The sequence below is a fragment of the Macaca thibetana genome, chromosome 6 (genome assembly GCF_024542745.1).
Source record: "Macaca thibetana thibetana isolate TM-01 chromosome 6, ASM2454274v1, whole genome shotgun sequence".
In the NCBI taxonomy this organism is placed as follows: Eukaryota; Metazoa; Chordata; class Mammalia; order Primates; family Cercopithecidae; genus Macaca; species Macaca thibetana.
Window position 1 is genome coordinate 158,798,405 of NC_065583.1, and position 26,341 is coordinate 158,824,745.

Below are 26,341 nucleotides of genomic sequence, written 5' to 3' on the forward strand. Positions count from 1 at the left end.
AAAGTAATCAGCAGTTACCTGGAGCTGTGGATGACACAAAGGAATTTTCTGTGATGATGGAAATACATATCTTGATTATAGGCATGGTTACAGGGGTGTCTACACTTGTCAAAATGCACCAATCTATATTCTTAGAATGGGATATTTTATTGGTTGTAAACAATAACCCAATAAATTTAATTTTTAAACAATGTTTATTGGCCAGGCACGGTGGCTCACACCTGTAATCCCAGCACTTTGGGAGGCCGAGGCAGACAGATCATTTGAGGTCAGGAGTTCAAGACCAGCCTGGTTAACTTGGGAAAACCCCGTCTCTACTAAAAATACAAAAGTGAGCCAGGCACGGTGGCGGGCTCTTGTAATCCCTGCTATTCGGGAGGCTGAGGCAGAAGAATCACTTGAACCCGGAGGCGGAGGTTGCAGTGAGCCAAGATCGCACCTCTGCACTCCAGCCTGGGCAACAAGAGCAAAACTCTATCTTTAAAAAAAAAAAAAAAAAGTTTCTTCCACCCCAAAGACAATATTTTAAGGTATTTCATAGAGGATACCTAAATTGAATGGACAATTCAAATAAATATTCTGTTCCCTCGACGATCCCTTCTATCTCTAAAATTGTCTGTACCTATGTGTGTCATCTTCATTCTCTGCTTGATTAAAATGCTTTAAAGAATCAAGCAGTAGATATCTTTACAGATGTGAGTTTATATTATAAATTTTATAAAAAGAGACTGTCAGTAACGGTAGGTCCCATTTTAACAATTTATCTTACATATTTTAAATATTTGGTAAAATTTTAAATATCATTTAAATTACTGTAATTTTGCCTTATACAAATTTTTTGCATATATATAGATAAGTGCGTGTCTGTGTGTGTGCACTTTGACAAATGTAGACATTGGTGCAATCACCACTACAATCCTACAAGGTATAGGTATTTCCATTATCACAAAAAATTCTTTCATGTCACTCACAATTCCAAATAACATTTAAAAGTAATGGCAAAAGCCACAGTTACTTTTGCACCAACTTTAATACATCTAGAGAGATACATAGAGATATAGATATACACACACACATATATAACTCTTGAAAGAATGGAAGCACTACATTTTTTTCCAAACATGTACTCTTTCCTGGTAGTTTTAGAATAAACGTATTTCTGTTCATTTAATTCTCTTTTAAAATATTTTGCTTGGAAACTTGTATTTGACCAATATGCACAAATGATTTATGTTATTGAAAAGTAAAGAAGGGAGAACAGGAAAGCCTAAGTCAATATTCCGTGTGACTATCCATGGGAAACACAATATTGCTAAGTATTAAATAATCTTGTATTACAACTCTCCAAATTCCTTTAACATTGATGAGAGACACCAAAAGGTTTTAGAAATTCTACCTAAGTGAGCTTTAATCATGTTAACTGAAATTTTCTTTACACTTAGAATTCTTTTTCATTTCTCAGTGAGGTTTTTGGTTTTGTTTTCTATGGGGATGGGGAGGCAAGGGGTTGGTCATGATTCTCTGACAAACTACCTTCTAAGAACCTCATTTTGGAAAGGGTCTTACTAAGAAAAAAATCTTACAACTAAATTGCTTTTACACAATGAGTTGAAATATTATTAACCATTTACATGCATAATAGTATCAAGGTAAACATTGTTAATAATAGACATATTCAGAAATTATCTCATCCCTTTTACTTTTTAGAATAACTTCAAATAGGAATGTATGCCATAAGGAGGGAAGACATTAATAAACATTGAGTACCCACATAGGTTAAAAGCAAGTCATACAGTATTTTATTATAATTTATCTATAGACTAAAAATGCTTTGAAGTGTATTCTACTTATGTTTGTGTAATACACTTGAAAATTTCTTATAGAAAAGACGGAGAAACATGCTATGAATGGCAATACAATTTTGCAGATACGTAGTAGAATTAATGACCCTTCCCAAAGGTTACGATTGATTTAACATATCTTGTGACTTCTCTTTCGTGATGGGTATGCATTTTGGTCAATAGTTGTAATATAAATATTGCTGTCATACTTATGAAATTCCAAAGTGGTAGGAAGTACAAGGCATAGCTTATACTAATGCTAATATAATGGGTGGTAGAAATTCCTGAATTTATCTAATAAAATAAACTTAGAACAGATGTAAATACCTACGCCTAGGTTAATTGCCTGAATAGGACAGAACAGGAGGAATTTTATTACAAATTGTGCATGTGAAAAACTCTTAGTGGATTCAAATTCCACAACGCTTGAATAGGACAGTCGAAGTATTCCTGAATTTTATTTGACTAAATCCAACCTCTTCATTTGGTTTCCTACATGCTCAGTATGAATCAACAGAATGATAAAACTGCCCAAAATGTTAATGTCATCCTAAAATGCATTAAGAAAACATTGTAGTCAGAATACAAGAACTGACAATGAGTGCAGCTCTGTGTTGTTCAAACAGTCCTGGGAAATGTTTTTCCTACACGGTGCCTCACTGAAGAGGAACATTGAGAGGTTGGAATGCATCTGGAGACAAAGGTCTGCAAAGCGCTACATGTATATTAGGACTGATGATCTGAGCATATTAGCCTGAAAAAGAACTCACTTAGTGTGTCTGTGAGAGTCCCCCAAGAAGCAGATAGCCAGATAGGACTAGATGCACAAGAGATTCATTAGAAAAATATCTGTGATGTATACCAGGATAAAGGGGAAGAGAGGAGTAATAGATAGGAAGAGTCTTAATACTCTGGCACAGCTCTGGCACCTGTGGAAAGAAGAATTGAAGGATTGTATACGAAGAGCTTCAAATCATAGCAAGGTTCTAAAAAACAAACGTCTTGGCCAGACCCATGGAAAGTTGGCAAGCTAAAGTTAGCTGTTAGATGAATCTCCCATAGGACAGGAATGGCTTTGTTCTAGTATTGCAGCTGTGTTCGGTCATGGGGTAGAAGCAGCCCAAAGGAAGAATGGCCTGGCTTCCATTCCCCTAAGCATCCAAAGGTGCAGCCATTGGAGGCTGTCAATCAAGTACGCTCCCCCAGTAGGTCTTTTGAAGTCAAAACTCCATGGCTGCCATACTTGGGAGACATAACAGCTGTTTTTAATTTTACTGAAGAGCTGTAATATGGATCAAGGTTGAGATATCTTCTACATGACTTCAAAGGACAGAAGTAGAACAAAGAAATGGATGTTTCACTCAGAATGCACCAAAATATAAAAATTTTCTAATCATTAGAGTTCAAAGATAAAGTGAACAGTTTCATAAATAGAGTTGGAAACAGTCAGAAGGTAGACACACCTGTGAGGCCCCTTCTCAATCTTGAAGTCTAATGAGACTAGCAATAAAGGAAGTAAGGCTAGAAGGAACTCAAGAAATATGGTTTGCTGAAATGATTATAAGAAGACTGGATTAGGAAGCTTTTTTCTTCTGTAATAATGCTACATTTTGAGTCTCAGTAGGGAAGAGTAAGGAATTACTAAAACTCCTTTCATTAATGTGAACTGATTTTTGCCTTCTATGGAGTTAGAATCAGAGAAGTAAAAGTTGGACTTAAATCATAACCCTTGTGAATTGTCCTGAAAAACATCAACAATGATTTTCTTCTAATTATTAAAAACAAAAATCTCCTTTATTTTCCTTCTCAACACAGTATGTGTCCTGGTAAAAGAGTATTTCTAGATTTGTCACCTGATAGCTTCTGCTTCCCTTTGGGGATAAAAGCTTTTTTGGTTTCTGTAGCCTTGTAGTATAGTTTGAAGTCAAGTAGTGTGATGCCTCCAGCTTTGTTCTTTTTGCTTAGGATTCTCTTGGCTATACAGACTCTTTTTTGGTTTCATGTGAAATTTAAAGTAGGTTTTTTCTAACTCTGTGAAGAAAGTCCATGTAGTTTGATGGGAATAGCACTGAATCTATAAATTACTTTGGGCAGTGTGGCTATTTTCATGATATTGCTTCTTCCTATCCATGAGCATGGAATGTTTTTTCATTTGTTTGTGTCCTCTCTTATTTCCTTGAGCAGTGGTTTGAAGAATGAGATCACGTCCTTTGCGGGGACATGGATGAAGCTGGAAGCCATCATTCTCAGAAAACTAACATAGGAACAGAAAACCAAACATTTAATGTTCTCACTCATAAGTGGGAGTTGAACAAAGAACATATGGACACAGGGAGGGGAACAACACACACCAGGGCCTGTTAGGGGGTCTGGAGCAAAGGGAATGAGAGCATTAGGACAAATACCTAATGCATCCAGGGCTTAAAACCTAGATGATGGGTTGATAAGTGCAGCAAACCACCATGGCACATGTACACCTATGTAACAAACCTGCACATTCTGCATATGTATCCCGGAACTTAAACTAAAAATTTTAAAAATACAATTAAAAAAGCTTTTGCACTCCATTTACTCTCAGGCCAGTGAAAGGGTTAAGTAAGCTACAGTGGAATCCTGAATTTGAGTATTGAAAACCTGGCAACCAGCCCAGAGGCCCCTTCCAAAAAGAAGCAGCTACCCTGAGCCCTTACAAAGGAGGTGGTTGCCCTAGCAACAGTATCTGATAAAAGAAAATATGGCCGCCAGGTACACATACAGATTGCACCAGAGAGAGGAACACTGCTCAGCTGCTGCTGCACTCAGTGTTAAGGAGTCATTTAGCAAATCTGGAGTTTTAGAGCTGAATCTTCTAACTTACAATTGTGGAAATTTTGGGGGTGGTATTTATTTAAGTCATGCCCAATATATTTCAAAATTTGGCACGTTGTAGTGATTGCTGAGCATAAATATGCCTCCCAACTTAAACAAAAGCAACCACCACAAATGACTGTCAAGATATACCAGCTAACTAGAAAGATCGCTTTAAAGAAAGATTTGCTCAAAATAGGCATCAAGTTTTCCCCAAAGTCTTTAATGAGATTCTTTAATCATGTCTCCATTTTTTTATCTTTGTGCAGAGGTATGATTCCATATGAAACATTCAAACTGCTCAGAGCCTTCATTATTTTATCTAACATAATTATTTGTAATTGAAGCCCTCATCCATTTGTTTAAAGACTAAACATTGACCAATCTCCTGTGTGTACTGACTGCCTTTTTTTAATAATTGAATATTTTCTGGTAAATATTTTATTGTGGAATCAACTTTAGAGATTTTCGTAAGAGACTTTAAGCAGTCATGATCGTTAGTACTGTTTTCTTTATGACAAAGGATGGGCGCTTACTGGAGGATCACTTTTCCTAAATGCACACTTCAGATTGATCTATTGATAGCCTTTATCACAATTTGTGAGTATGGTGTTGACTTATTTAATAATACGGCAATGAGAACGTGTGCAAGACAGGCATAGGCCACTGCTCAGTGAACCAGTTTTTAATACAAATGTTTTCACTCCCCACTTCCATCCCAAATAGATAGTTCCTTTTTTTAGGCATATGATACTAGGAAAAAGACCCATAATCTTCTGGATATCCAGGTCTCAATCCTTATATTTCTATAAGCTTATGAAATGTCCTTCACAGGGCACTTAACCTCCAGAAGTCTGTTTCCTGGAGACAACATGACGGTCTCTAAGACTTCTCTTGACTGTGCTGTTCCATGAAAATGGGTTATTGCCTACTATGAGGAAAAAGCAAAGTTCTGTTTGAACAAATCCATTAGATTTCTATTAGAGATTCATCAAGTTTTCTTTACAACTCTTCCTGCATAAACACCAATACTTTTCCTCAGCAAATTATTAATAAATACTACCAGCTTTAAAACTCTAATGTAAACACTTCATTGTATACACTGAATAAAAGACTCCAGCAGACGCTGCTCAGAAACTTCAGTGTCTTTTGATCTGTTTCTTGAGTTGGAGTATGAAATACCTGGGCAAAGCCTTAATGACACACAGGAAGAGTATATTCATTGCTTTTTAAAATGTGGACTAGCAAAAGACAGAGTAAGGCAGAAATAGACGTTTTTAATTACTCTTGACATGGGGGCAGGCAAGGGTAATTTTAGGGTCTTCCATGACTAACTTGAAGGACCTTCTAATAAAATGTTGCTAAAATTTGAACAGAATCTTTTTAAGAAAAAAATACTAACTCATATACTCAGTGTTGACTTGTATTACTTTCACTATATTCTTCAATGCTTATAAATATAAAAATAGGTATAAACATCTTATGCTCACAGGACTTAGCTGTAAGAAACAAATTTGCAAATTATAAACCAAACTATTACTCCAATAAAATTAAAATTAATGTTTTTAATTTAATATGATGAATCATCTTGACATGCTGAATCTTAATCTATTTGAAATTTGAATATCATACTGACTGCCACATCATGGTTTTGAAAGCATTTAGCATGCCTGTGCTACTGTGTGCCATCTGGTAACTCAATTCACTTACCACTTTTCTCTACTCAAACTCACATGAAACCTTTATTTGCACAGTGCTTCATGATATCATTTGGACTTCACTCCTGGGAAAGAATGGTGTACTTTTTTTTTTTTTTTTTTTTTCTTTTTTTTTTTTTGAGACAGAGTCTCCTTCTGTCACCCAGGCTGCAGTGCAGTGGCACTATTCGGTTCACTGCAACCTCTGCCTCCCAGGTTCAAGCAATTCTCCTGCCTCAGCCTCCTGAGTAGCTGGGATTACAGGCATATGCCACCATGCCTAGCTAATTTTTTTGTATTTTTAGTAGAGACAGGGTTTCATCACATTGGTCAGGCTGGTCTCAAACTCCTGATCTCGTGATCTGCCCGCCTCAGCCTCCCAAAGTGCTGGGATTACAGGCGTGAGCCACCATGCCTGGCAAAAATGGTGTACTTTCTTTATCATGTTCTACTATCTTTTCATTAGCTGATCACCATCAAAGATGTACTATTGATGTCAATGTGATCTAAACATCAAGCAAATATAGGGGTAGGTTCTAGTCCAGTCACCCATGTGATCCAACATGATTGTATGATCCAACATCAAGTTTTTCTCTGCGATCATAAAAATCAAAACAGAAAACCAAGAAATTATTGTAGAATATTCACAAAACCCCAAATGGAGAAACAGAAGCCTGGTGCATAATTTTGTCCAAAATAAACGTTGCCTGTCTTGGTTTCCAGGGCAAGTGTTGTCATAACCCAGTCTTTTCAGGCATTTGCACTGTGAATTGAATAACCAGGCAGTACCGCCTCTGCTTTTCTGCTTTCTACTGAAGGTCTGAGACATGCCAAATTCTCATGTTCACAGCTCCCTTCCAGGTAGGAGTAGTGGAAATATTATTGTTTTCCGGCCATTGAGACATAAGTGAAGGACTGCCTTTGATTTGTTGGGAAAGTATTTTGCTTTCCTGATTAAAATTATAGGTATAAAATCATAATTCGCACTCCCTCTTCTCCTTTCTTTCTGCTTTGAACATAGGTTTGCCCTTATTTTTCTTTTTCTCTGGAGGTATATCAACCATCTCATAACCATGAGAAGTCAAGACATTAGGCCTGGTAGGAAAGAAATGTAACAGGATTTTATTCTTGGTGATTTCAAAAAATTATTTCTACATTTCTTGTTAGGTAAACAGTAAATGTCCATATGGTTTAAGGCACTGTTAATCAGGAGTTCTGTTTTTTACAGCCAGAAGCATTTCTGATACAGAGATCCTATCTCTTCTTCCAAATCACCAAAATTTTTATTAGATGAAAAATCATCATGGAATATTATGTTGGAAACTTAGTTGGTAAAATATATTCCATTTACTTCCTGTGATATTTCACGTTATACTTAAGTTCCTATTTTCCAAATTTCCATTATATTTGCTGTCTTTTGTTCCAATATTAATTATTCGTACTCACATACAATGTTGATACTAACTTGCAATAAGAAAAATGGGTTCAATTGGCAGAAGTCATTGAAATGGTTTGTGATGCTTGGTCCTGTTCCTGAGTACATTTCCACCTCCAACCCACCGGACTCTCCATTTTGTCTTGACATTCCAACCATACAATTGCTTTCTTTGTGTCTTGTTTGTGACATATGTTCTCCTCCCTGGACCTTGCATGTGCTCTGCCCTTGCCTGAGCCTTCCTTCTGACTGGCTCCTCCCCTCATTTCCCCTCTTAATTTCAATTTGCCTTTCAGATCCAACCTAAAGCTTCACTTCCTCAAGATACCTGCATGGAACCCCCTAGCCTAAACCATGCCTTTGTTATAACTCACAGAGTCGTGGGCCTTTCCTTCTGAGCACTTTCATCAATATGAAACGACACACTTAATACTCTTCTGCCACACTATTTGTTTGAAACCTTACCTTTTTGCTTATTAATGCATCTCTGTACCTAGCCCAGTGTCAGGTGAATGGTAGGTATATAATACGTCTTAGCTTAATGAATGAAGCAAGGAATTAATGAAAAATGGGATTTTTCATGATATTTCAAAGGAAGTAGGTTCTCAGATCTGAAAACCTCCGTTGGTAGCAAAAAATTTTTTATTTCAGTGTGTATATATTAGAACTGCTGAGCCTCAGATTAATTCTTTGCATACATATATTCTTGTTCCTTTGATGATCCAGCATCAGTGCCTTGGAAATTCAGCAAGGCATGCAAATTAAATTATGCTTTTTTATATTAATGTACAGAACAATTCTCTGGAAAGCATAATAAATTGTCTATTACTTAGAGATTAAATTTGTCTTTTTCTCACTGTTCTTTGCTAGAGTTAATCGTGTTTACCTTTCCAAAGGTCTTATGCATCGAAAAATAATAATTAAATATCCTACTCTAGATAATTTAAATGGCGAAAGAAGTTTTGTTTTCATTGAAAGCCTGAATCTCATAAAAAGAATGCTGCTTTTAAAAATCACAGTTAGGCCGGGCGCGGTGGCTCAAGCCTGTAATCCCAGCACTTTGGGAGGCCGAGACGGGCGGATCACGAGGTCAGGAGATCCAGACCATCCTGGCTAACATGGTGAAACCCCGTCTCTACTAAAAAATACAAAAAAACTAGCCGGGCGATGTGGCGGGCGCCTGTAGTCCCAGCTACTCGGGAGGCTGAGGCAGGAGAATGGCGTGAACCCGGGAGGCGGAGCTTGCAGTGAGCCGAGATCCGGCCACTGCACTCCAGCCTGGGCGACAGAGCGAGACTCTGTCTCAAAAAAAAAAAAAAAAAATCACAGTTAGCAATACGAAGAATTCACACTATAAGTTCTTTCTTAAATACGACTTTTTTTTTATCAGTTTGCAGATTTTAAATGAAAGTCATATATACCATTGTCTAACTTTTTCTATTTGCAGATAATTCTGAGATCCTTTGCCTAATTCCCGGAATGAAAAGAACATTGAAATCACTTGCTCTAATCTCTTCTTAATGCAGAAATCAGAAAGAATACGAAGTAAACTAGGAAAGTTGAAAAACAAAAAAGCTAAGAGGTAAAACTGAAGGAAAAAAACAGCAAACTTTTTTTTGGTTAGTCCTTTTATTTTAACTTTTATTTTATTTTCAGGGGCACATGTTCAAAGCTGTTATATAGGTAAGCTGGGTGTCATGGGGGTTTGGTGTGAGATAATTTCATCACCTGGGTAATAAGCACAGTACCTGATAGGTATTTTTTGTGATCCTCTCCCTCCTCCCACCCTCCACCTTCAAGTGGGCCCCCGTGTCTGCTGTACCCCTTCTAGTACCCATGTGTCCTTGTTGTTTAGCTCCCACTTACAAATGCGAACATGTGGTATTTATTTTTCTGTGTTACCTTGCTTAGGATAATGGCCTCCGGCGCCAACCATGTTGCTGCAAAGGACGTGATCTCGTCCTTTTTACAGTTGCATAGTATTTCATGATGTATGTAACATTTTCTTTATCCAGTCTGTCACTGATGGGCATTTAGGTTGATTCCATGTTTTTGCTATTGTAAATAGTGTTGCAATTAATACATGCATCCATGTATCTTTATGGAAGAGCAGTTTCTATTCCTGTGGGTATATACCCAGTAATGAGATTGCTGGGTCTGATGGTAATTCTGTTTTAAGTTCTTTGAGGAATTGTCACATTGCTTTCCACAGTAGCTGAACACACTTACACTTACATTACCACCAGCAGTGTAGAAGCTTTCCCTTTTCTCCACAGCCCCACCAGCATGGGTTATTTGTTGACTTTTTAGTAATAGCCATTCTGACTGGTATGAGATGGTATCTCATTGTGCTTTTGATTTGCATTTCTCTAATGATCAATGATGTTGCGCATTTTTTCATGTTTGTTGGCTGCATGAATGTATTCTTTTGAGAAGTGTCTGTTCGTGTCCTTTGCCCACTTTTTTTTTTTGAGATAGAATCTTGCCTGTCTCCCAGGCTGGAGTGCGATGGCATGATCTTGGCTCACTGAAACCTCTGCCTCCCGGGTTCAAGCGATTCTCCCGCCTCAGCCTCCCAAATAGCTGGGACTACAGGCACCTGCCACCATGCCTGGCTAATTTTTGTATCTTTAGTAGAGATGGGGTTTCACCATATTGACCAGGCTGGTCTCAAACTCCTGACCTTGTGATCCTCCCGCCTCAGCCTCCCAAAGTGCTGGGATTACAGGCTTCAGCCACCGAGCCTGGCCCAGCCTTTTGCCCACTTTTTAATGGGATTATTTCTTTCTCGTCTGTAAAATTGTTTCAGTTTCTTATAGGTTCTGGATACTGGGCCATTGTCAGATGCATAGCTTACACATATTTTCTCTCATTCTGTAGTTTGTCTGTTATTCTGTTGATTATCTGTTTCTTTTAATTAGATCCCATTTTTCAATTTTTGGTTTTGTTGTTTGCTTTTGGTGTCTTCATCATGAAATCTTTGCCAAGTCCTGTGTCCATAATGATATTTCCTTGGCTATCTTCCAGAGTTTTTATAGTTTTAGGTTTTACATTTAAGTCTTTAATCCATCTTAAGTTGATTTTTGTATGTGGCGTAAGGTAGCGGTCCAGTTTCAGTCTTCTGCACATGACTAGCAAGTTATCCCTGCACCATTTATCGAATGAGGAGTCCTTTTTTCATTGCTTGTGTCAGCTTTGTCCAAATTCAGATGGTTGTAAGTGTGTGGCTTCATTTCTGGTTCTGTATTCTGTTCCATTGGTCTATGTGTCTGTTTCTGTACCAATACCTTGATGTTTTGGTTACTGTATCCCTATAGTAGGATTGGAAGTAGAATAAAATGATGCTTTTGGCTTTGTTCTTTTTGCTTAGAATTGCCTCGGCTATTCAGCTCTTTTTTGGTTCCATATGAATTTAAAAATTTTTTTTTTCTAATTCTGTGAAGAACGTTCAATATGGTTAGTCTTTGTCTCCCCACCTAAATCTCATCTTAAATTGTAATTCCCATAATCCCATAATCCCCACATGTCAAGGGTGGGACCAGTGAATGAAGTTCTCATGAGATCTGATGGCTTTATAAGGGGCTCATCCCCCTTCACGCAGCATTTTTCCATTCTGCCACCTTGTGAAGAACGTGCCTGCTTCTCCTTTGACTTCCACCATGATCGTAAGTTTTGTGGGGCCTCCCTAGCAACGTGGAACTGTGAGTCAATTAAATCTCTTTCCTTTAAAAATTACCCAGTCTTGGGTATTTGTTCCTAGCAGTGTGAGAACAGACTAATACAATGTCATTGGTAGTTTAATAGGAATAGCATTGAATCTGTCATTTGCTTTGGGCAGTAAGGCCATTTTAACAGTATTGATTCTTCCTATCCATGAGCATGGAATGTTTTTCTACTTGTTTGTGTCATCTCTGATTTCTTTCAGCAGTGTTTTGTAATTCTTGTTGTAGAGATCTTTCACCTCCCTTGTTAGCTGTATTCCTAGGTATTTTATTCTTTTTTTGGCAATTATGAATTAGATTGTGTTCCTGATTTGCCTGTTTGGATGTTGTTGGGGTATAGAAATGCTACAGATTTTTTATGTAGATTTTGTACTCTGAAATTTACTGAAGTTGTTTATCAGCCCAAAGAGCTTTTGGGCAGAGACTATGAAGTTTTCTAGATATAGAATCATGTTGTCTGCAAACAGGGATACTCTGACTTCTTTTATTTGGATGCCCATTCTTTCTTTCTCTTGCCTGATTTCTCTGGCTAAGATTTTCAATATCATGTTGAATAGGAGTGATAAGAGAGGGCAACCTTGTCTTGTGCCAGTTTTCAAGGGGAATGCTTCCAGTTTTTCTCCTTTCAGTATAATGTTGGCTGTGGGTCTGTCATAGATGACTCTTATTATTTTGAAATATGTTCTTTCAGTGCATAGTTTGTGAAGGGTTTCCAACATGAAGGAATGTTGAATTTTATTGAAAGCCTTTCTGCATCTATTGAGTAATTGTAGTTTTTGTCCTCAGCTCTGTTGATATAATGAATCACATTTATTGATTTGCATATGTTGAACCAACCTCATATTCTGTGGATAAAGCCTACTTGATTGTAGTTGATTAGCTTTTTTATGTGCTGCTGGATTCAGTTTGCTTGCATTTTGTTGAGGAATTTTTATCTATGTTCATTAAAAATATTGGCCTGAAGTTTTCTTTTTTTGTTGTGTCTCTGCCAGGTTTTGTTATCAGGATGATGCTAGCCTCATAGAATGAGGCGATGAGAAGTCCTTCTTCCTCAGTTTTTTTGGAAGAGTTTCAGCAGGATTGGTACCAGCTCTTCTTTATACCTCTGGTAGAATTTGGCTGTAAATCCATCTGGTCTTGGGATTTTTCTGGTTGGTGGGCTTTTTATTACTCATTCCATTTGAGAACTCATTGCTGAGTTCAGGGATTCAATTTCTTCCTGGCTCAGTCTTCAGAGGTTGCATGTGTCCAGGAATTTATCCATTTCTTCTACATTTTCTAGTTTGTGTGCACAGAGGTGTTCATAATAGTCACTGTTTGTGTATGTGTGTGTGTATTTCTGTGGGGTCAGTGGAAATGTCTTAATTTTTAAAGAATGAGTTTAGATTTCATTCAACATAAAATAATTTTGGGGACAGAGTCCAAATGGATTTGAAATATATATATGTGTGTGTATATATATACACACACACACACACATATATGGCATAATTGATGCCAAGAAACAGCATAATCATTTATTTATTTGTTTGTTTGTTTATTCTATTTTAGTCCCTATGACTTTAGCATTGACTCAGTTTAGTGCTGTTAATTAGACCACATTTTGCGACCATAATGAAAGCTAATAAATCTCTTCATCATTTCATAATAGACTTCTTGTTTATTTTAGACTTTATTTTATTGGTCTTTATTTAAAAAAACAAATTAGCCATGTATTTTTGTTGTAAGAATAATCCATCATTATAACATTGGAAAGATATCTCCATATTATTAAAATTACTTAATGTCAATAGAGTATTAAATCATCAAACTGTATAACAACAAACTTTTTACCATTAAGGAAACAGAATTGGCCCATCAAAATATATAAGCAGTAATTCAGATTAAGTCAACAATACATATTGACTTGCAAGAAAGTTGGCTTGCAGGAAATGTTATCCCTTGAGATGATATAATGGTGGATGTGAGGGAAAAATGTACCCCTATGGACATCAGTGCCATGAGCTTTATTATGCAAAAGTTTAGTGGATTTTGCCAGGCACAGTGGCTCATGCCTGTAATCCCAGCACTTTGGGAAGCTGAGGCAGGTGGATCACAAGGTCAGGAGTTCAAGACCAGCCTGACCAACAAGGTGAAACCCTGTCTCTACTAAAAATACAAAAATTAGCCAGGCATGGTGGCACGTGCCTATAATCCCAGCTACTCAGGAGGCTGAGGCAGGAGAATCACTTTAACCTGGGAGTGAGAGGTTGCAGTGAGCCAAGATCACGCCATTACACTCCAGCCTGGGCGACACAGTGAGATTCTGTCTCAAAAAAAAAAAAAAGAAAACTTAGTGTATTTTAAGATGACTAAATTTGAGATGGAGAGCATAAGAACTATGAACTGGATGACAGGGTAAAAAAATTCATAGCAAGTCTAATCAGTTGCAGACCAACCATCACATTAGTGTTCTACTAATTTGATGTAAAGTACATCTCCTACAATTAAAAAAAAATCATCAATTCCTTTGTCATTGTAGTTTTACTTTGTCTTTTGCAGTTTATGACATTGTTTTGGGTTGCATGGAAATATTCTGTTAGTGCTGTGATTGCTAAATTGGCCGAAGAACTCAATGCAATTAGAAAGCAAACAGCTGAAAGAAAGAGACTGTCTTTGCTATATATAAGGATGGGAGATTATGTTATAGAAAGCACTGATGAGGCTACAAAAGGAACCACTTGTTCTGCTTAGTGGTTTGAGAGTGAATGTGAAATGCAATGGTCTATTGGCTAGCTTACCTGATGTTTCTCATTATTTGTAAAAATATGGTAGAACCAGCAAAGAAGAGAAACATTCCCAAGAAGGGCACTCTGAAGGTCAGGCAAATTTATCTTCATGACCTGAAGTTATTTCCAAGGAAAAATGTTTCAAAGGTGTGAAAAACAGCAATTTTTGTATGAATTATTACTAAGTGACCTAGTAATAGAATAAGAACAGTCTAAGTTTCATTCCTTTAGACATTAGGGAGATTTTTAAAGATAATCCTGTTGTTTTGTCATCCTACCTTCTGATATTTTTCCAGCTTTCATTGTTAAGGTATTAAGCCCTGATCCTGCTGTCACATATTATTTCTATATCTCAAGAATACAGGGTTTTGGCTAAACTAAATAATATCAGCTAATTTAATAAGAAATCACCAAATTCATAGTGATACATTATAATAAATAATTTCAGACATTCCGTAGGCAACTGCCCATGCAATGATTAACAGCCCAGAGTCCCTACAGTCTACTGTACTTGAATCCCTGCTCAAAATCAGGCTAATAACCTGGGGAAAATGTTGGGGAGGGTCTTGCAGAAAGTTTTTATGAGAAAAGCCCTAAGGTAGTATATGTAACACTTCAGTGCCCATGCCATTGACCATAACACATGGTTACAGTGTTGTAACAGAAGCTAGTGGGTTAGCTTCTATCTCACAATTTTGGAGAAATCAGGAGTCTAGGCACGGCTTACCTGGGTCCTCTGTGCAGAATCTCACAAGGCTGAGATAAAGGTTTTGTCTAGACTCCATTTTCATCTGGAAACTCAATTGGGTTAGAATCTGCTTCAAAGCTCTCTCATGTTTGTGCCAGAATTCATTTCCTTAAGGATGTATGACTGAAGACCCCAGCATTTTTTTTTTTTTTGGGCCATCAGCTGGAACCTGCTCACAGCTTCTAGAAGCCACCTGCAGTACCTTGTCAGATGGACTGTCTCAACAGGGTTGCTTACTTCATAAAAGCCAGAAAGACAAATCCTCTCTCTCTCTCTCTCTCTCTCTCTGTCTCTCCCTCTTTTTCCCTTTCTCCCCCTGTCTCAGTTGCTAAGTGAGAATGATGTAACACAATCATGGAATTGCAGGAATGGAATCACAGAAGTGGCGTCTCATCATCTTTGTCATATTCTATTGGTCAGTAGCAAGTCATAGGTTCTACGAAGGAGTTTTCACTAATAACAGTGAGATACACAGAGCAGTGATCCAATAAAAAGAAATGGCCATGAAACAAATATTCACAAGAATAAGTACATCATACAAACTCTTGCTACAGAAGGAAATAATAAAGTGTCATCAGGACATGTAATAGAGGGAGATATCTGGTAGCATTGAAGATATCCCCCACAAGGATGAGATTTGAGCTGAAATATGAAAGAAGAGAGGGAGTTTAATTAAACAGCATAGAGAAGGGAAGAGTGAAAAATTCTAAGAGTGAACTGTATGTTCCAAAGCTCTATGGTAGGATAAAAGCACGGCACATTTAAGAAATGCAAGGAAAGCCCACGTGTCTGAAGAAGAGAAGCAGAGGAAGAGGAAGGGCGAGGCATTGGATAAGAAGAGCAGACCCCAGGTATTTCAAGGCTTTCTAGGCCTGCTGGCTTGATGCTAAGAGTAATGGGAGGTCATTGAAAGGATTTAAAAAAGAGAGTGACCCAGTCAGATTGTATTGATACGAGATGATTTGTGCAATTACTATACTAAACAATGCACTTTTGAGCATTTAATCCCAGAGATAGGTAAGTTTAGTCACACAAACACCTGTACATAAACATTTATAGCCAATTTATTCTTAAGACCTCAAAACGGAAAACAACTCAAGTGGCCCTCGATGGGTGACTGGTTAAACAAACTGATGTATCCATATCATGGAATATGATGGGATATTAGTCAGCAATTTAAAAGTGTGAGCTATTGAGACACACAACTACTTGATTGAATCTCAAGGAAATCATGCTAAATGATAAAAGCCAATTCCAAAATAATTCCATTTATATAATTTTCTTGAAATGAAAAAAATTCTAGAAAGGTAAGACAGATGAGTGGTTGCTGGGGTTTAGGGATGGGGAGAAGCAGGTAATGGGAAAGAGGTGGGTAATTATAAAAAGGCAAAAAGAGGGATCATTGCGGTCATGGGGCTGGTCTGTATTTTGACTGTGGTGGTAGATATAGAAGCCTACATATGTGACAAAACTGTATATAAATAAATACACACATGTACACACACACACACACAAACAGGTGTTCACACACACACAGGAGCAGAAGTCAAACTGGAAAAATCTAAACCGGATTGGTGGATTGTATCAATGTCAATATCTTGCTACTGAAATTGTTCTATAGTTTTGCAAGATATTACTATTGAAGGAAGCTGGGTAAAGAGTACAAAGGATCTCTTCATGGTATTTCTTATAACTGTGTGTAAACCTACAATTATTTAAAATATATATATGTATATATTTTTAATCGATTATAGTCATTGCAATGGCCAAGAATGGATACTTGGAGAAGAGTCAAGGGGCTTTTTTAGTTGTTCAGTGGAAAAATGGTGATAGCTTAGACCAGGAGGCAGAAGAAATGGGGACAAATTAATACACTCAATCATGATTTAGGAAGAAAAATGTATTTGGTTTAGTAATTTGGGAGCCAGAATGAGACAGAGAATTATCAAGAGCTGCCCTAATTTCTTCAAATATAGCATTCAAAGTTGTCTCACCTTCATGATTTTGCCCAGGATCTCATTGAAAAACTGTCTTCTCCTCATCTCATGCTGGTGGAAAAGACTCTGTCTAAATACTAGGATTTAGTGTGTACCAGTCTCATAGCCCTTATCACTGTGACCTTGTATTTCACATCTGTGTGTACCTACCTTAGCTCTCTGATGATAGATAGTAAGTTTCTTAAGAGATTATGTCTGATGAAAGTGTATAGTCCCTATGACAGCCAGTGCTGGGCCTTAGACATCAGTAGTATATTTTTAATGAAATACTGTATGTATGTGCACATGCTAGGAGTCCATGTCCCTGCATAACAATTTTATGTGGCTCTAATTAACTGCAACAAATAAAATTACAGAAGAAATTAGGACTATTCTTCTGGCTGTTGTGTCTGACTTTTGGTGGTCCGCTAAAGTGTTTATTTAGATCAGAGTTCATTGACCCTAAAGTTGAAAAGGTGTTTTCGGGAGACCTTGTCACTTATTATCTCATTTATTTTTACAGAGTAGAAGTGTCACGTGGCCTTCCTGTAGACCTGTGTGCCAACAGTCACAGAGAAGGAAATAGTGACTGGGCTGCCCAAGAGGTGATTTACTTTGAAGAGCATCTGGTTAGGAGGAACTCATCTCAGTGAGGCATAATAGTTGTTTCTAACCGACTGAAAGCAAATCATTCAGGATTTTCTGGTACAAAACAATTTGAATTTATTAGCAGATCGACGATAAGTTTGAAAACACATAAGGACCCCGATACAAAGTCCTGACAAAACCAGAGAAGCCCAAGCCAAAGCAATCATTGCCATCCCTGCATACTTGAGCCACACTCCTTCCACGTCATAAAAACACATTGTGAGAGAAATTACATATCCACAGTGGAGGCTCTTCTTTATGAAAAGCATATTTTTCTTATTTTAACATGAAAGATGTTTGAGAGATGCCAGAAGAATATTGCAAACACTGTGAGCAACTAAGAAAACTATGAAAATTTGTTAAGAAAATATTAAAGGCAATATCAGAATATCATGGGATGTTGCTACATAGACCAGTGGTTTTAAATCAGGCTGCATATTAGAATTATTTAAGGGCTTTAAAAATCAAAACAACCAGGCACAAACCCCAAATTTGAATCAGAGTACTTGAGATAAAACCTTTGCCTTTATTTATCATTTATTAATAGTTATTAAAACACCCCAGGGATTTCTAATGTGCAGTAAGGTTTGGGAAACTGACTTGGACCAATGACCAATGACCAGATTAAAAATTTAAAAATACTGCATTTGGTCCAGAAAAATACTTTCCTCCATTTATTGTTCTCTCATCTTTCCTAAATAATAGGTTTCCTGTAGATCAAATGTCATAAATTGCTACATTTTCTCTTTGCCAAGAATTCCAGAAGTTCAAGATGAAGAATAGATCTGTCCATAATTGTTATTTGACTCAGGACAAGGAAATTGTTAGAAATGTAAGTATTCCAAAGAAAGCTATACCATCAGATGCAGAAAAAGAAAAATAAACCCAAACTTCAAAATTTTTTTTTTTTTTTTTTTTTTTGTCTGCTCATAGTCCTAGATCCCAACATGAATAGTCCCATCAAATGGATTTCTCATCCTGGTTCAAAAGTGACAGCATAGTCATAAGGATAGAGCTCATCTTAACCCACTTTTTTGGAAAATGATTGTAAACACAGATGATTTAAGGAGGTGCTGGGTACATTACTTTCCAAGTAATGTAAAGAGTGCCTTTTAATGACATCCCTAGACAATATTCCAAAGAGCACTCCATCACGTAGTGCCATTATAGATTTGCCTCCAAAAGATGGAAGAGACCAAATCTTTTAAACAAAGGAATCCACCAGCATCAGGGCACGGTGAGACCATGAGCAAAGAACCAGAACACTCCCAAGATAAAAGGCAGAATGACAACCTTTGAATCACTAGACACCAGATGCATTCTGAGTAGTACTAAATTCCTCGGATGTGAATTAGATTAATACCATGAGTAATCACTGCCAAGGTTAGCCATTTATCTCTTCTATGTTGCTTGGGAAAGCTTTGAGATGTGAGCTAATAGAGGTAGCCTGAATAAACTTGGTAGCAGTAAAATGGGAAAAAGCTTAGGAATTTATTATACCTTTGATATGTCTGCATTCCTCCTTAGAAGCATGACTCATAGTTAAAAGTTAATTCATTCAGTATCTCTTGAATCCTAAATAAATCCTTTGGCAGGATAGGTGTGTGGGGAATACTAAGATCATTTACAAAGATTCTGTGACCTTAAATAACTCACATTCTGGTGAAGAAGTGGGAAAAAAATTGATCATGAAAGTATCTGCATGATTAAACCTTTGATATAGAAGTGGGACTAGAGGTGGCCAGGTGTCAGCCCCAGCGGAATGAGAAGGAAGGAAACATGAAATACAATAGTCTTAGAATTGCCTCAACCATTTGCTGTGATATAGTGTTCCCCTGAGTAATCTTAATCAATGTTACACAGTTCAGTTTTACAGCAAAGTAGTCTCTATATCAAAAACTAAAGACGGGACAGAAACATTACCCACATTGTGTGTGTTCTCTCAACAAAATGCTGGTCAGTGTGATTCAAAAAGGAAGAAAGGCCCCAAGTATGAGTAAACCTTTGGAGTTCAGAAGTTAAGCCACAGAATCTGGTCACATGCCTTGTCCAAGAAGTCTGCTTTTGAATCAGTTTGCACTATTACCATCATCACTTGGGGAGGGTCTTCTGCCCTGGTTGTCCGAGTTATAGAACATGTTATCCATTCAGTTCTGGCCAAACATGAAAAATTTGCCTACTGAAAAAAAAAAGCGAATACAAACAAATATTGTTGATATATTTGAAACAAGAGGACTAGATGTTTTCTTGTAAAAACATATCTCTCTAAGGCAAGAGTGGAAGAGGAAATTGGTTCTTGCAGGAATTTCATATCCTTGAAGAGATTCTTGCTAACCATTTTAGTAGTAGAGGTATCACTTAAAGAAAGGGTTCATCTAGCAGTGATAAAAGAGTGACTACTGGCTCAGCATGGTGGCTCACGCCGGTAATCCTAGCACTTTGGGAGGCCAAGGTGGGCGGTTCACGAGGCCAGGAGTTCGAGAACAGACTAACCAACATGGTGAAATCCCATCTCTACTAAAAATACAAAAATGAGCCAAGCGTGGTGGCACACGCCTGTAATCCCAGCTACTCAGGAGGCTGAGGCAGGAGAATCACTTGAGTCTAGGAGGCAGAGGTTGCAGTGAGCCAAGATCATGCCACTGCACTCCAGTCTGGGCAACAGAGCAAGACTCCATCTCCAAAACAAACAAAAAAAAAAGAGTGACTACTAAGTAGTTAATTTAAGCAGTAAAACCCAAATTTTTTTTTCAATACTAAGAACATCCCCTTTACAGAAATGATGGATTTCTGAAGTCTTCGTTATTCATGGCAGCTGCAGCACAAGATCCCAAGATATGGATAAGAACCTGGAGAGCCAGGCAATAGTAAGACTCTGATTGCCTATCAGATTGCAGACACTTTAAAAGAATTTTTGGCAACAGTACAGGAAGAAAGTAATAATCTTGTAAACTAATGGCAGAAATGTGGCAACATACATTACAATGTTAACATTCCTATTTTTGACCAGAAAGTTCACATCTGAGAACGCACGCTACGGAAATAATCAGCAAATGTGCAAAGATATTTGTAGAAGTAGAAATGTACCCATCCTAATGTTATATATAATTTTAAAAATTGGAAATAACTCAATGACCATAAGGAGAAGATTAGTTACATAAATTATGGAAGAGCCAAGAGAAAATCAGGTGACCATCAAAGAGCATGATGAAAATCTTAACCTACTGTGTACATTAAAAGATGTAGATTATATTTTTACGGTCAAATGAAAATGCTTTTACTAGATAGTATGAAGAGTAAACAGAAAAATCTCCAGAGGGCATCAATTTAAATATTAAAGAATATATAATAGACTGAGTGTGGTGGCTCGTGCCTGTAATCTAACACTTTGGGAGGTGGAGCCAGGAGGATCGCTTGAGGCCAGGAGTTTGAGACCAGCTTGGCAACCTATCCAGACCTTGTCTCTACTAAAAATTTGTAAAATTGGCCAGGTATGGTGGAGAGCAACTGTGGTCCCATCCACATGGGAGGCTGAGGAGGGAGGATCACTTGAGCCCAGGAGATCAAGGCTGCAGTGAGCTATGATTGCACCACTGCATTCCAGCCTGAGTGACAGAACAAGACTATGTTTTAAAATTAAAAAAAAGCCAAGGGGGGAAAAAAGGAAAGGAAAAACAAAAGATGTATAATAAAAAGTTAGCAATAATTATCACTGGGTAGGGCACATAATCTTGAGATACTTTATATCTTTCAATATGTATTTCTATATTTATTTTCTTCGTTGTATTTTCTTTAAAATTTTAATAAAAATGTAACATTTTATCACTAAAAAATGAAACAACTATTCCTATTTTGTTAACTCTTAAATTAACAGGCTGAAATTTCAGATGTTTTCATAACGACTGTATTAATTTATCAGTGCTTACCAGAGGTTAGAAACAAGGAAGGGGTTAGAAATCCTGAGTGCTCCATCAGTTAGGAATCGGCAATCAGATTGTGAGGTTAAGAATTTCACAGAACTTCAAAAGCACAGGCAATGAAAGTAAAAACAGAAAAATAGGATTGCAATAAACTAAAAGGCTACTGCACAGCAAAGGAAACAGAGTGAAGAGACAACCTATGAAACGGGAGGGAAAATTTGCAAAACACACTTGTGGTGATGGGGTAATATTCAACATATATAAGAAACTCAAATGACTCAATAACGATGAAACAAACAACCCAATTTAAAAACGGGCAAAGAACCTGAAGACATTTTTCAAAAGAAGACATACAAATGGTCTATAGATAAATGGAAAAATGTTCAGTCTCTCTAATCATCAGATACATGCCAATTAAAACAACAATGAAACATCACCCCACACCTATTAGAATAGTTATTGTGAAAAAGATGAGATAGCAAGCATTGCCAAGGATGTGGAGGAAAGGGAACTTACGCACACTGTTGGTAGGAATGTAAATTAGTATAGCCATTGTGTTAAATAGCATGGAATTCCTCAAAAAATTAAAAATAAAATTACCACATGATCCAGCAATTCTACTTCTGGGTATATATTCAAAGAAAATAAATCCATTTTTTGAAGAGAGATCTGCCCTCTCATGTTCATTGCAGCATTATTCACAACAGTCACAATATGAAATCCACCTAAGTGTCCATCAATGGATGAATGATTAAAGAAAATGTAGTGTACATACACAATGGAATATTATTCAGCCTTAAAAAAGGAGAAACTGCTTTTTGCAGGAACATGGATGAATCTGGAGGACATTATGCTAAGTAAACTAAGCTAGGCACAAAAAAAAAAAAATACTACAAGATCTCACTTATATGTTGAATCTAAAAAATGAAACTTACAGAAGCAGAAATTAGAATGATGGTTACCAGGGACTAGGGGTGCAAGATGGAGATTAGGAACATTTGGGGAAAAGGATACAAAATTCCAGTTGGATAAGAGGAGTATTTCAGGAGATCTGTTGTACAACATGGTGACTACAGTGAATAGCAATGCATTGTAAATTTAAAACTTGCCAAGAGAGATTTTACCACACACACAAAAAAATGGTAAGTATTAAGGCTTATATTAATTTGCTTGACTCAGCCATTCCAAAGTCACAGCATCAACATCCCCAAGCCTTCAGAGTCGCCTCAACTCTCTCCCCCATTACTGCACCAGTACTATAAATTCTGCCTCCGAAACATTTCACATATTTGTTCTCCACTTTTCACCTTTACTGCCACTACCTTGGTTTCAACTTTGTTTATATTTCTTGAGGTTATTTCACCAGCCCTTCAACGACCACCAAGTCTTACACCAAGCTAACCTCCCTCTTGATATGCTTATCTAATGATGTCATTCCTCTGTTTAAAATTCTTCATGGGGTTCTCATTGCTTTCAAATTCTTCATGGCCTGTTCTTACCTTTCCAGGCTCAGCTATCCTTACATCCACACATATACTGCACTCCTGTGTCTCCTAAAAGTATTTCCTTCCTTTTGCCTCCATTCATTTGTTCATGCCTCTACCGTCAAAATTCAGCTTAGTAAAGACCCACTCCAGAGCCAATGGAAAAGTAACTGAGAGTTCCTCACACAGAAGACAACACCATAGTAGGAGAGTCACTACATGGGAAGCCGTAGCTCACGTAATCCTGTAGAGGACAGGAATCATTTTTGAATAAAATCAAGATCAGTGAAGCCATATGGAAGCTTATAGCAAAACAATATTACTCATAAATAAAACAGAAAAAGGGTAGAAATAAAAGTTAATGGTGGTCCTGGTGGCCCTGGGGCTGTGCTTGGTGGCTCATGCCTGTAATCCCAGTGCTTTGAGAGACCAAGGCAGGAGGATTGCTTGAGCCCTAGAGTTCGAAACCAGGCTGGGCAACGTAGTGAGAGTGCGATCCTGTCTCTATTTATATATTATATATATAACAAAATAGATATATATTATAGATACTAATATTAATAGATATATACATATTATATATAATATATAAATAGGCGGAAGGATTGCTTGAGCTCATGAGTTCAAAACCAGGCTGGGCAATATAGTGAGAGTGAGATCCTGTCTCTATTTTTATATATATATTTTTTATATCTATTATACATATTTTATATTTATATATTATATATTATTTATGTATATATTATATATACACACTTTATCAGGATCACTTTTTGTGTATATATGTATGTATATATTTACACACACACATATATACACAAAAAATATGTGTGTGTATATATATGCATATACACAAAAAAATTAGTGATCCTGATAACATAAAGTAAGAAGAAATAAAGTTTAGAAAAGAGGCCTTGCCTAGTAGTTCAAACTTGAGACAATAAATTGACAGTCAGTGCTGGCAAGCTGCTTTTATTTAGAAACTGGCTCCTTTCAAGGAAATGAGGGAAAGACTAGTGTAATTGCAGAGCACAAGCTGGGGTGGCCGGAGAGCTCATAATGACGCTTCCAGTGGTCACTTCTACCCGTCTCTTCTGCCATGGTTGACTGAGTCTAGTGCAGAGACATGTGGCTCAACCTAGATAAAAATTCTCTCTCTTAGGAATTTATAAAGTAGAACAGGGACAACCAGAGGCAAAAGGCAGTGTGAGTAGAGTCCATCATGGAAATGACTTAATGATTTGCTGCTTCTGGGCTCTCCAGAACAGCCTTGGTTGCCTTCTCCCTGGAGGTTTGGTTTGGATTGTCCAAGGTCCACCACCAAATATCCTTTGTGACTTGAGTACACCAAAAGGTCTTCAAATTATCTGAGAACAAATCTAGTTAGAGATCAATATATTTAATATGATTTCTTTTGTGTGAAAATAGAGAGGAACTTAAATTTAGATTTACAACAACAGCAGAATGAATCCTGACCCCATGAATGTGTTGCTTTCCAACGTTGGTGGGAAGTGCCCGCGGACTTCATGCCTGTAAGCTGCTCTCCTGATTGGTGCTGTGGCCTCTAATGGTCATCATGCAACTTAATCATAGGTGTTGCAGAAATACTCAATAGAGATGAGCAGACATCTGGGAGGATTGCCATTCTTTGAGGGCAGGGCATGTTTGGGGCAAGTAATAGGGACAATGGTCTGCAGTACAAAGTACTGAGAGTGATTCAGATTGAGGGTAAGTAGATGCTGGAAGAATCTCTCCATTTGAAGATACTTTCTAATAGATCCTTCAACCCACAGGTGCATTGTACTCCATGACAGTGCTTAAATTACGGAGACCACTGACTGCATTGTAGGTCTCCCCCACAAAGCTGAGCTCATGGTACGGAGGAACTGCATGTTCATCTCTGGGTGCCCAGCCCTTAGCAGAGTACCTCAAACAAGGGACACCATTAAATGGTTGCTGAAAGCACATTGAATAAACAAGGGCACCAGAACACTATTTGGAGCACAAAAGTAGTATTTTAATCTAATCTAGGTAAATGTGGAAGAGAATGGCAGAAGCAAATAATGAAAATAAAGGTGTTTCTCAAAATGCAAATAGAATGCCTTTGCATAACATTATTTTTCAGATTGCAAATAATTGCCATATTCTTCTAACTTTCAGACGTTACACTGATGCTGGAAATAGGAGAGAAAAAAAGCAAATTCATCATGCTTGTAGCAAATGCAAGTATGTGTTTTCTTCTTTTGTCAAATCCCTGTATTCCAGAAGAATAACGTCTTTGTGCTCCTCCTGCATGTTTATGATGTCTAGTGAAGTGTTAATCTTTATAGCAGAGATCAATCACAATGTACTTAATAAAAACCATAATCCCCCTGCATTCACACCATGTAAAATATTTGCACTGCTTTATTGGACACTGCTAATTGTACTTTTTAAAAACTGTCTATTCATGGTGTGATCATATCTTAAAATGTTCCTGTATCTATCAATGAACTATGTATTTGAAAATATCAGTTCCACCTTTGAAATCTCAGGATGCAGAATCACTATAAAATAAGAAACTAGGGTAAATCTAATTGCACTAAGGTTTGTCTACAATCAGAACATGAGCTTAATCTCTAACAGAGGTCCTAGTGGTCCTGCAGTGGATATCAGCAGGATGTTATTCTTCAACTGCAAACAACAAGTAAGATCAGTACAAAATGGGAGTTTAAGGTTCAGTTTCAACCAGTTTCTCTAGTACTTATAGAAGGATAATAAAAACCAGTGTCAAAGAAAGTACCATGTATGATAAAGCTATTCCCATAATCTGTACGAAAGCTTCAGCACTACAGTGAATTTGGCAGAGCCTAGAGTTGCATTGCACTTGTCAAAAAAATAAATAAATAAAAATAAATAGAACAAGAGCCCTCTTAGAGGCTTAATTTTAATGTCTCAAAATATCATCTGGGTTTTTTTCTCCCTAATACTCCAATGTTCAGAAAGGATATATATCATTATTATAGAACTTTAGAGACACCACTGCATAGTGGGAAAACAGGGCTTTGGAATGAGCTACAACTCAATCTAAACACCAACTCTGCTACCTTCGGCCTCAGTCTCCTCACTTGTAAAATGAGATAAATGATATCCATCTCATCGAGTTGACGTTAGAAATGAAGCAAGTGAAACAATATGTAGAATTCCTAGTATAAGGTGACTATTTAAGAAATTTACCTGTGGGAGGCTAACTGATTTATTCTAATGCATGAAGAT

The 26,341-nt window shown here is 37.2% G+C and overlaps 2 long non-coding RNA genes across 2 annotated transcripts in view; one reads left to right on the forward strand and one right to left on the reverse strand.

Annotated features, from left to right (window-relative positions):
• LOC126956418 (uncharacterized) overlaps positions 1-15,292 on the reverse strand; it is a 29,941-nt gene extending 14,649 nt beyond the window's left edge. The window contains exons 1-2 of the long non-coding RNA XR_007726329.1: positions 15,038-15,292; positions 14,323-14,424 (exon numbers count right to left, since the gene is read on the reverse strand). This is a non-coding gene — a long non-coding RNA (uncharacterized LOC126956418). The remainder of the gene's footprint in view (positions 1-14,322; positions 14,425-15,037) is intronic.
• An 84-nt stretch (positions 15,293-15,376) lies between these two features.
• On the forward strand, positions 15,377-25,859 carry LOC126956417 (uncharacterized). Its single transcript, XR_007726328.1, has 4 exons — positions 15,377-15,909; positions 17,558-17,739; positions 18,388-18,514; positions 25,247-25,859. It is a non-coding gene; the product is annotated as an uncharacterized LOC126956417 (long non-coding RNA).
• The last annotated feature ends 482 nt before the right edge of the window (positions 25,860-26,341 follow it).